The 12,340-nt window shown below is 42.8% G+C and overlaps 1 protein-coding gene across 4 annotated transcripts in view; it reads right to left on the bottom strand.

Annotated features, from left to right (window-relative positions):
* The window catches only part of LOC130274080 (lipoxygenase homology domain-containing protein 1-like), a 316,463-nt gene that overhangs the window by 137,806 nt on the left and 166,317 nt on the right, over nt 1-12,340 (bottom strand). The gene's annotated exons all lie outside the window — the stretch shown is intronic.

Genomic DNA, 12,340 nt, shown 5'->3' with positions numbered 1-12,340 from the left:
CATTTAAATATACAGCTCCCAGAATTACTTAAAGGGGTACTCCACTGGAAAACATTTACTTTTATATCAATTGGTGCCAGAAAGTTAAACAGATTTTTAAATTACTTCTATTTAAAATCTAAATACTTACAGTACTTATAAGCTGGTGTATGCTCCACAGGAAGTTGTGTAGTTCTTTCCAGTCTGACCACAGTGCTATTTGCTGACACCTCTGTCCATGTCAGGAACTGTCCAGAGCAGGATAGGTTTGCTATGGGGATTTGCTCCTACTATGGACAGTTCTTGACATGGACAGAGGTGTCGGCACAGAGCACTGTGGTCAGACAGAAAAGAAATTAAAAAAGAAAATAACTTCCTCTGAATCGCTTATACAGCAGCTAATAAGTACTGGGAGGATTAAGATGTTTAAATAGAAGTAATTTACAAATCTGTTTAACTTTCTAGCACCAGTTGATTAAATAAAATGTTTTCCAGTAGAGTACCCCTTTGAGCAGTGGTAAGGTTATGCTGGGAGTTGTAGTTTCACTGACCTAACTGTAGAACTGACAAGCGACTACAGCTCTGATAGGACATAGAGAGGAGAATGTACAATGATATCAGTGACTACAGGTGACGTCTTCTCTATAGTGAGGAGAATACACAATGATATCAGTGACTACAGGTGACATCTTCTCTATAGTGAGGAGGATACACAATGATATCAGTGACTACAGGTGACGTCTTCTCTATAGTCTTCCCTTATCTAATTCAGATGGTACATACCGCCTGTTCCAGCTAAAACTTCTCTCTGTAGAATGTGACGCCCAGACGTCTCCTCACTATGTGAGCGCATTCTCATCCTCTATATGAAAACAATTATTATTATAAACCTGACAGACACTGTATCCTCTAAATATAATACTACTATACACTACACTCTTTGATTATAAACCTTCCATTCACCATTCCCACTGAATATAATACTACCACACACTGTACATTCTGAATATAATACCAACACATACTGTACCCTCTGAATATAAATCTGCCACATACTGTACCCCTGAATATAATACCGCCACACACTGTACCCACTGAATATAATACTACCACATATTGTACCCTCTGAATATAATACTACCACCCACTGCGCTCTCTGAATATAATACTACCACACACTGTGCCCTCTGAACACAAATCTGCCGCATATTGTACCCTCTGAATATAAATCTGCCACATACTGTACCCTTGAATATAAATCTGCCACATACTGTACCCCTGAATATAATACCGCCACACACTGTACCCACTGAATATAATACTACCACATACTGTACCCTCTGAATATAATACTACCACCCACTGCGCCCTCTGAATATAATACTACCACAAACTGCGCCCTCTGAATATAAATCTGCCACATACTGTACCCTCTGAATATAAATCTGCCACATACTGTACCCCTGAATATAAATCTGCCACATACTGTACCCCTGAATATAATACCGCCACACACTGTACCCACTGAATATAATACTACCACATACTGTACCCTCTGAATATAATACTACCACCCACTGCGCCCTCTGAATATAATACTGCCACACACTGCGCCCTCTGAATTTAAATCTGCCACATACTGTACCCTCTGAATATAAATCTGCCACATACTGTACCCTCTGAATATAAATCTGCCACATACTGTACCCCTGAATATAAATCTGCCACATATTGTACCCCTGAATATAATACCGCCACATACTGTACCCTCTGAATATAATACTACCACCCACTGTGCCCTCTGAATATAATACTTAGAGATGAGCGAACTAGAGTAAATTCAACTCGTCACAAACTTCTCGGCTCGGCAGTTGATGACTTAACCTGCATAAATTAGTTCAGCTTTCAAGTGCTCCGGTGGGCTGGAAAAGGTGGATACAGTCCTAGGAGACTCTTTCCTAGGACTGTATCCACCTTTTCCAGCCCACCGGAGCACCTGATGGCTGAACTAATTTACACAGGATAAGTCATCAACTGCCGAGCCGAGAAGTTCGTGACGAATCGAATTTACTGTAAGTTCGCTCATCTCTAATAATACTACCACAAACTGCGCCCTCTGAATATACCACTACCACAAACTGTGCCCTCTGAATGTAATACTACCACCCACTGCACCCTCTGAATATAATACTACCACAAACTGCGCCCTCTGAATATAACGTTGCCATACAGTGCACCCTCTGAATATAATACCACAACCGCAGTAACACCCCTCAACATCCGTTAGCTGATGCTATTACCACGGGAGGGGGGTATTGGTGGTGTTGCTAGTGGATGATGGGGGTGCTACTACTGGGGGGGTGTTGCTGGAGGATGATGAGGGTGCTACTGGCCATCCCCCCTGGCAGTATCACCCCCATCATCCATCGGCAGGATCATCCTCCTGGCAGGAGCACCGCCATCATCCACCATCAGGATCTGCTGATGGAGGTGCTGCTGGGGGGGGGGTGTTGCTGGTTGATGATGAGGGTGCTACTGCCAGGGGGGGAGCATTAGGTAGGCAGCAGTTCCCCCACATTAGGTAGGTAGCAGTTTCCCCACATTAGGTAGCATCTTTTCCCCACATTAGGCAACATAGATTCCCCACATTTGGTACCAGTTCCCCCACATTAGGTAGGTACCAGTTACCCCACATTAGGTAGCAATTTCCCCACATTAGGTAGCACAGATTCCCCACATTAGGTAGCAATTTCCCCACATTAGGTAGCACAGATTCCCCACATTAGGTAGCACAGATTCCCCACATAAGGTAGCATAGACTCCCCACATAAGGTAGCATAGACTCCCCACATTTGGTAGCATAGACTCCCCACATTTGGTAGTAGCTTCCCCAAATAAGGCCGCAGGTTCCCTTGCAGGTTCCCCACAATGGGTCAAAGTCTCCCCACATTAGATCGCTGGTTCAACCCCACACACACACACACACACACACACACACAAAAAACACATACAACACAGAGAGACACACACACAAACACACACACAGTCAGAGAGACACACAACACACTCACAGACAGACACACACAGTCACACACACACCGAGTCACACACACACACAGAGTCACACAAACACACAGAGTAACACAGTCACACACACTCAGAGAGTCACACAAACACACACAGTCACACACACAGTCACATACACACACACACAGTCACATACACACAGTCACACACACAGTCACATACACACACACACAGTCACACACACACACACAGTCACACACACACACAGTCACACACACACAAACATAGATAGAGACAGACAGAGAGACAGACACACACACTCACTCATCCAGCGCAGCGCTCCTTCTCAGCGGGCGCCCTGCGAGTGACGTAACTGATGTCCTCCTGCGTGGCCATGCGGTGTGACGTCAGGCCGGCGCAGACGTGGGAGCGGAGGCCGGTGAAGGTGAGGGGGGGTGTGATGACGGACGGGCGCACAGTGCAGGTGAAAGGAGGGGGTTGCTCACGGACGGGCGCACCGCACACACAGCGCAGGTGAAGGCCGGAGGGAGGGGGATTGGTGCTGACGGATGGGAGGCCGGTCGGGCACAGATGGGGGGTGTCGGTGTAGCTGGGGAGGGGGGGGGGTACTGTGGAGCGTCTTGGTGTCACCCCATTAGGTTGGTGTCACGCGGTGCGGGCCGCACCCCCCGCACCTGGGTCGCAACGCCACTGCTCCTATCTATCTATCTATCTATCTCATATCTATCTGTCTCCTATCTATCTTATATCTATCTATCTCATATCTATCTATCTCATATCTATCTATCTATCTTCTATCTATCTATCTATAATCTATCTATCTATCTATCTATCTATCTATCCATCATACTACAAATTGGCTGCAGCCATCACATACCTCTACAAATTCTGTCATGGGACCAATAAAACAGCTACATCAGCAGGGGATAAAAAAGGTGATTTTTTTTTTTTGCAATCTTATAATACTTGCAGAAAACCTCTTTTAAACATTTTGTAACTATGCACATGGTCACCTGTATCTTAAACAAACATGGTAAGTTTAATACAATCATGTAGCCCTTATAGTCTGATAAGAAATATACTAGAGGATATCCTGACAGGTTGGCTTTTATCGCTTGGGATTGCCAAGTTGGCAGAGTAGAGGAGAACTGCTTAAGCATCATAATGTGAATTAAACCCATATTATTTACTTTAGAGAGCAAAATTACTAATTAACATCATCCGGCAGCGGGATGAATAGAAGACATCAGCATTTTCTATTCCCGAAGTCCTTGGTTGAAGACATTGCAGCTGTTTATTTCTATTTCGGTGTGTAGAGCGGAATAACGTTCGATGAAATAAACCTAAGCTAAATAACAAATCTCATCATTTCTGACCTTATCCACCAGACATGTCCTTTAGGTCTCTTCTTAGGGTTACTATCATTGAATAGATTGGTGAGGTATACATTGCTTCCTTTACTGAGCAAAATATATCAATTTTGCATTGCATGCACCAAATTTTTGTTGTGGAACTTCTGGCAAACATTATGGAATCCCCACACTAAGAGGTGGGTCACCCAGGTTTCGATTTTTACTTCATAGCAAATACGCTGACCAGAAAAAACAATGGGTGTCTAGTAGATGAACAGTCTGGCTTCAAGAAACACACCTCACACAAATGAAAGGATATTATATTATTTTCTGAAATAGTGTATGTTTTTCAGAACAGGTAGAAGAAAAATTATGGAATCTTCCCATTAATCCCTTAAGGACGCAGGGTTTTTTCCATTTTTGCATTTTCATTTTTTCCTCATCACCTTCTAAAAATCATAACGCTTTCAATTTTGCACATAAAATTCCATATGATGGCTTATTTTTTGTGCCAGCAATTCTACTTTGCAGTTTGCATTAGTCATTTTACCCAAAAATCCACAGCAAAATGGAAAAAAAATGTAATTGTGCAACACAATTGAAGAAAAAATTTCATTTTGTAAATTTTGGGGGCTTCCGTTTCTACGCAGTACATTTTTCGGTAAAAATAACACCTTATCTTTATTCTGTAGGTCCATATGGTTAAAAAGATACCCTACTTATATAGGTTTGATATTGTCATGCTTCGGAAAAAAATCATAACTACATGCAGGAAAATTTATATGTTAAAAATTCTCATCTTTTAACCCCTATAACTTTATTATTTTTCTGCATACTGTCCGGTATGAGGGCTCATTTTTTGCACCGTGCTCTGAAGTTTTTATCGGTACCATTTTTGTATTGATCAGACTTTTTGATCGCTTTTTATTCATTTTTTCATGATATAAAAAGTGACCAAAAATACGCTATTTTGGACTTTGGATTTTTTTTGCGCGTACGCCATTGACTGTGCAATTATATTTAACGCTATAATTTTATAGTTCGGACATTTCCGCACATGGTGATACCACATATGTTTATTTTTATTTACACAGTTTATTTTTTATGGGAAAATGGGGGTGATTCAAACTTTTATTAGGGAAGGGGTTAAATGACCTTTGTTAACTTTTTTTTCACTTTTTTTTTTGCAGTGCTATAGCTCCCATAGGGAGCTATAACACTGCACACACTGATTTCTTATGCTGATCCCTGCAAAGCCATAGCTTTGCATGGATCAGCGAGATAGGGGATCAATTGCTCAAGCCTGTAGCTCAGGCTTGGAGCAATCAGACCCCGATCGGAAGCCGCGGAGACAGGTAAGGGGACCTCCGCTTGCGTCCTAGCTGATCGGGACATCGCGATTTTATCGCTATGTCTTGATCAGCCCGAATGAGCTGCTGGGAAGCGTTTACTTTCACTTTTAGACGTGGCGGTCAAATTTGATCGCCGCATCTGAAGGGTTAATAGCGCGCGGCACAAATGTCGGTGCCGCACGCTATTAGCCCAGGGTCCCGGCTATGACTAGCATCCGGGACCGACCCCGTTTTAAACACCGGGACCGGGCGTAGGGCGTACAGGTACGCCCTACGTCCTTAAGAGGTTAAATTTGTCTGATTTCTGTCCATTCATTTTTAATTTGCTTTGTTGTACATTTTCCATATTCTAATCATTCTACATTTAGTTTTTTACTCTATAGCTTTGACATCTTTCCTGATCTACTTGAATGTTTTCCATTCGTAAGCTACCCATTTTCTTAAAGGGTACCTCTAATCATGCTCCTGGCAGCAGAAGAATGTCTGTTACAGTTTGCGCTCCAGCCGCACATGTTGGCCACGAGTGCATTGTCCCTGCTCCCTGCAGGGCCGGGATTCGCATCGCGGGACGCGCCCACATGCGAATCCCGGCCTGTCACTAACCTGCTTCCTCTGACTCCTCTGCTACTGTGCTTCAGCCCCAGCGAGCGTGTCCACATCCCGTAGCTTTAAAATTTAAAGGGCCAGTGGGCCCATAATTATCACTCACACCTGACACTACTCCTAAGGACCAAGGACGTACTGGTACGTCCTGAGTCCTTTCCCTTTCTATAATGCGGGGCCATGACGTGACACAGCATCATAGCTGGTCAAGCATGGCCTCTAACAACGGCCGGGACCCGTGGCTAATAGCACACGGCAATGATCGCGGTGCCTCGCACTATTAACCCTTTAGAAGCGGTGTTCAAAGTTGAACACCGCGTCTAAAGTGAAAGTAAAACACTGCCGGTTAGATCAGGGGGCTGTTCGGGATTGCCGCGGCGCCCCGAACAGCTCTGGGACACGAGGAGGGTCTCCTACCTTGCCTTCTAGTGTCTGATCACCAAATGACTGCTCAGTGCCTGAGATCCAGGCATGAGCAGTCAAGCGGCAGAATCATTGATCACTGGTTTCCTTTGAGAAACCACTGATCAATGTAAAAGGTCAGTGTGTGCAGTGTTATAGACCCGTATGGGAGCTATAACACTGCAAAAAAAAGTGAAAAAAAAGTGAATAAAGATCATTTAACCCTTCCCCTAATAAAAGTTTGAATCACCCCCCTTTTCCCATTTAAAAAAAAACTGTGTAAATAAAAATAAACATATGGTGTATCGCGGAAATGTCAGAATTTTTTGTATTTTTGGTCACTTTTTATATCATGAAAAAATCAACAATCAACAAGTCCGATCAATACAAATGGTACCGCTGAAAACTTCAGATCACGGCGCAAAAAATGAGCCCCATATGCAGAAAAATAAAAAAGTTATAGGGGTCAGAAGAAGACAATTTTAAACATATAAATTTTCCTGCATGTAGTTATGATTTTTTTTCAGAAGTACGACAAAATCATACCCATAAAAGTAGGGTATCATTTTAACCGTATGGACCTTCAAAATAAAGATAACGTGTCATTTTTACCGAAAAATTTACTGTGTAGAAACAGAATCCCCCGAAAGTAACAAAATTGCTTTTTTTTTTCAATTTGGTCTCACAATAATTTTTTTACCGTAGATTTTTGGGTAAAATGACTGATGTCATTACATTTGTATCGCAAAAAATAAGCCATAATATGGATTTTTAGGTGCAAAATTGAAAGAGTTATGATTTTTTAGAGGTAAGGAGGAAAAAATTAAAGTGCAAAAACGGAAAAACCCCTGGTCCTTTAGGGGTTAAAGTCCCTGCACCTCCCCCACTTTTCTGCCGGATCTTCAGTGCCATTTGCCTGAGTGAAAGCGTTCCCATTGCCTGTTTTGCCATTCCCATGTATCCAGATCTTCCTGCTATGTTTTGTGACTACGAACCTTGCCGCCTGCCTTGACCTTCTGCTACGTCTGACTACGCTACAGCCTCATCCTTCGGTACCTCACCTTGCCCAGTTACCTGTGTGGTCGAGCTTTGTCGGGGGTAGCGACCTGGGTGTCGCCTGCCGCAGCAAGCCCATCCTGCCTTGCGGCTGGCTCTGATGAAGACCAGCGGCACCTTAGACTCCGCTCCCCGATACGATCCGAGTCATCTGCAACACAGGTGGAGGATCCACTTCCAGCTTCGTGACAGCCTACATCCAGGTGCGTGATAATGTCTAAGAAGATTGGGGCCACTTCTGATCCTGTGACTTGCTTAAAGAGTGTTGTGATCTGTAGAGGGAGTTGTCAGAAGTCCCATACAAGTCTAATGGACTTCCAGGAACTCTGTCTCCAGATCGTGATAGTCTGCAAGTAAGTCATGGGATCAGAAACAGCCCCAATATTTTCTGACATATCCTGCTGCCGGAAGCATAATTAGAAGTATCCTTTAATCCTTTAAATCCTTCTCCAGCAACCCAAATATTTAGTAAAACTGTCCATTTTATTTCATCATGTAAAAAGACACAGGTTGACGTGCTAAATCGCGTAAAAACACAAATTAATTAAGCATGTTTCAAACATGACTTAATCATGGGATAACCAAGGTTGGTTTTATCATGATTAAAATCCTTATGTTCGAGATGTGTTTCATTTGTATTTTTATGCAACTTAGCACATCAATTTGTGCTTTTTTTAAGTTGCTGGAATAAAGTTTGCCATTTTACTACATATTTTTGGAGCTGAGAAGGATCTGTTGTTTGCACATGTACACCTCTGGATAAACTTATGGGGACCATGGGCTTGAGACGATCTCTTGGTTTTGCCTCAATACTTGCACCTAATGCTACACACAACTGGCATATACAGTCATTATTGGATTTTCATTTTGAAGAAAGATTTTAGAATCATTTTCATTCTTTAATTGATACCTGTTATATTTTCTTTCAATTAAAAGCTTAACTAGTTTTGTAAGGTCTGCAAGCAATTTTCTTCTGCAGTCGACATTACAATCTTGTGCAGGTGTTTTTTTTTTTTTGTTTTTTTTTTATAGAATGCAAATAACAGTGATTCCACATTTTCCCTAAACATTAAATAATTCCATCATCAGGAGAGCACGAAGTACAAAAACGCTAATACTCAGACAGAACTCAGTTTACTCCCAGTCTCAAAGGCTCAGACTGTGAATAGACTGCCAGTTTATATGGAGCCAGAGCAGGTGCTCCAATCAAGGTCAGCTGACCAGTCCAGACAGCTTGACATAACCCAGCAACAAAAAACAACAAAGAACCTGTCAGAACATTTTAACCATATAGGTTCTGACAGTACCCTCCCTTTTAGGAGGGGCCACCGGACCCTTCACAACCTGAGAGTAAAGAGGTCTTGACTTGGATACAGATGGACCATCAATGTGCTCCTCATCCTCATCCTCCAAATCACACGACTCATTGGTGTCCTCACAGTCATCCTTCAGAATCTCACTACTTCCCTCTGACTGCAAGTCAACAGAAGAACACTCCATTTTTTTTATTGCCTATGGTGTCACATGATACCAGTTCAGCCAGAGACTGTTGCAAAACAGGCTTTACAATACTCTTAGACGTTAAAATAGATTGTACACTAGATGAAAAAATGCCCCCCAGAAGAACTCTGCCAGGCCTAGCTCTCTGAGAGGCATGACATACTTATGACCTCAAGTGGCCTGCCACTTGGACGCGGACGCTTGACACAGGAGGCGATGAAGTGTGTATTCTCCCCACAGTAAAAACACAATCTGTTGACTTGACAAAATCACCTGCGCTGTTCTGGGTTCGGATGGACCCTATCTGCATAGGTTCATCCTCAGGTCCAGGTTGATGAAGAGAAACAGGAGAGGAGTCAGGAAAAGAAGATGAAATATAGGAAGAAGAACACTCCCGTTTGCTTTCTCGCAGACGTCTGTCCAAGCGCACTGCTAACGTCATAGCTTGGTCAAAGGTATCAGGAAAGGGATAGGTAACAAGCATGTCCTTTAGTGTAGCAGATAATCCCAGTCTGAACTGACAAATTAACGCTGGAGTGTTCCACTTAAAGGCTATGCACCATTTTCTAAAGTCTGCACAGTATACTTCCACAGGTCTCCGTCCCTGTCTTAACATGCACAACTTGGACTCAGCATACGCAGCTCTGTCAGATTCTGAATACTAAAGTCCAAAACCAGCAAATAAAGAATCCATTGAGTACAACTCAGGGGCATCAGGATTTAGGGGGGAAAAAAACACTCTTGCGGGCCTCCTTGCAAAAGGGACATTATAATCCCCACTCTTTGGGCATCTGGTTTTTCTGGGTTTTCAGTTTTTGCATTTTCGTTTTTTCCTCCTTACCTTTTAAAAATCATAACCCTTTCAATTTTCAATCTAAAAATCCATATTATGGCTTATCTTTTGCATCACCAATTCTACTTTGCAGTGACATTAGTTATTTTACCCAAAAAACGGAACGAAACGGAAAAAAAAATCATTGTGCGTCAAAATTTAAGAAAAAACGCCATTTTGTACATTTTGGGGGCTTCCGTTTCTACACAGTCCATTTTTCAGTAAAAATGATATCTTATCTTTATTCTGAAGGTCCATATGGTTAAAATGATATCCTACTTATATAGGTTTGATTTTGTCGTACATCTGGAAAAAATCATAACTACATGCAGGAAAATTAATACGTTTAAAATTGTCATATTCTGACCCCTATAACTTTTTAATTTTTCCGTGTACGGGCCGGTATGAGGACTCATTTTTTGCGCCGTGATCTGAAGTTTTTATCGGTTTTATTTTTGTTTTGATCTGACTTTTTGATCGCTTTTTATAAATTTTTTAATGGTAAAAAAGTGACCAAAAATACGCTATATTGGACTTTGGATTTTTTTTTACATGTACGCCATTGACCGTGCGTTTTAATTAATGATATATTTTTATAGTTTGGACATTTACACACGTGGCGATACCACATATGTTTATTTTTATTTACAGAGTTTTTTTTATGGGAAAAGGGGGGGTGATTCAAATTTTTATTAGGGAAGAGGTTAAATCACATTTATTAACACTTTTTTTTTCACTTTTTTTGCAGTGTTATAGCCCCATAGTGGGCTATAACACTGCACACACTGATCTTTTACACTGATCACTGGCATGTATTAACATTCCATTGATCAGTGTTATCGGCGCTTGACTGCTCCTACCTGTATCTCAGGCACGGAGCAGTCATTCGCTGATCGGACACCGCGGAGGCAGGTAGGGATCCTTCTGGTGTCCTGTAAGCTGTTCGGGATGCCGCGATTTCATGGTGGCGGTCCCGGACAGCCCGACTGAGCTGCCAGGATACTTTCACTTTCGTTTCAGACGCGGCGATCAACTTTGATTGCCACGTCTGAGGGGTTAATACAGGGCATCACCGTGATCGGTGATGTCCTGTATTAGCCGCAAGTAACCAATCTGACTCTTTAGGCTTCTTTAACACTGCCGTTAGGACATGGCAGTGTGATGGCCGTCAAGGGAGCCGAGGAGAATAGTGGTAGAAAAATTACTTCATGAGGAGAAAAAAAGAGCCTATTGGCTTTTTAAAGATGGGGCACAACGGCAGTGTGAAAGTAGCCTTAGCTGGTAACAAGTTGCCTTAGCTGGTAACAAAAAAAGGCACTTTTATAAGGAGAACCAAGGAAGTTATTAATTTTCTCTTCCTAGCACCTATTTGCCAGTCCATGCAGCTCTGTACCTCATATGGAACTGAAAGATTTTCTTGAAGTACTTGCTCTTGTCAAGTTGCAACCACTAAAAGGAAATATCCTAAACAAAAACGACTAAAGGTGCCTGATTGATGATTTGCTCTAGATAAGAAAATATAGCATCTGATGAAAGTACAATAAAATAACAGTTAAGATATGTCAATGACTCTATTTCACATATTGTAAGTGCCCATGCACACTACAGATCTTTCACTCAGAATTCATTACGAGTGGAATCCGCTTTCAGCAGAATACTATTGATCTCAATGGGATTCTGCGCTCCAGTGCACACTACTGAAGCTCCGTAGTGGAACTTCTGATGCAAATCCAGATTCCAATATGTTTTGGCAAATTTTCCCCAGAAAATGTCATTGTCAATGGGACTTTGAATTGAAGGGGTTAATTTTTGCTGAAAAGTTCATGTAAAATTAACCCTCAATCAGGACAGCGTGGATCCACTGACTAAGAGAAAATTCTTTGCTGAATTTCCGCAGTATTCATGTTACGCCGAGCGCTCCGGGTCTCGGCTCCTCCCCGGAGCGCTCGCAGCGTTTACCTGCTCGCAGCGCCCCGGTCAGACCCGCTGACCGGGAGCGCTGCGCTAGTGTCTCTAGCGGGGATGCGACCCGCGATGCGGGACGCGCCCGCTCGCGGTTCGCATCCAAGCCTGCTTACCCGACCTGTTCCCCGTTTGTCCAGTCCTGGCGCGCGTGGCCCCGCTCCCTAGGGCGCGCACGCGCCGGCTCTCTGCGGTTTAAAGGGCCAGTGCGCCGCTGATTGGCTCCTGGCCCAAATTAGTAACTTCACCTGTGC

The sequence above is a fragment of the Hyla sarda genome, chromosome 5, assembly GCF_029499605.1.
Source record: "Hyla sarda isolate aHylSar1 chromosome 5, aHylSar1.hap1, whole genome shotgun sequence".
NCBI lineage: Eukaryota > Metazoa > Chordata > Amphibia > Anura > Hylidae > Hyla > Hyla sarda.
Note: the sequence above shows the minus strand (reverse complement) of the source record. Positions and strands in the feature narration are given on the sequence as shown.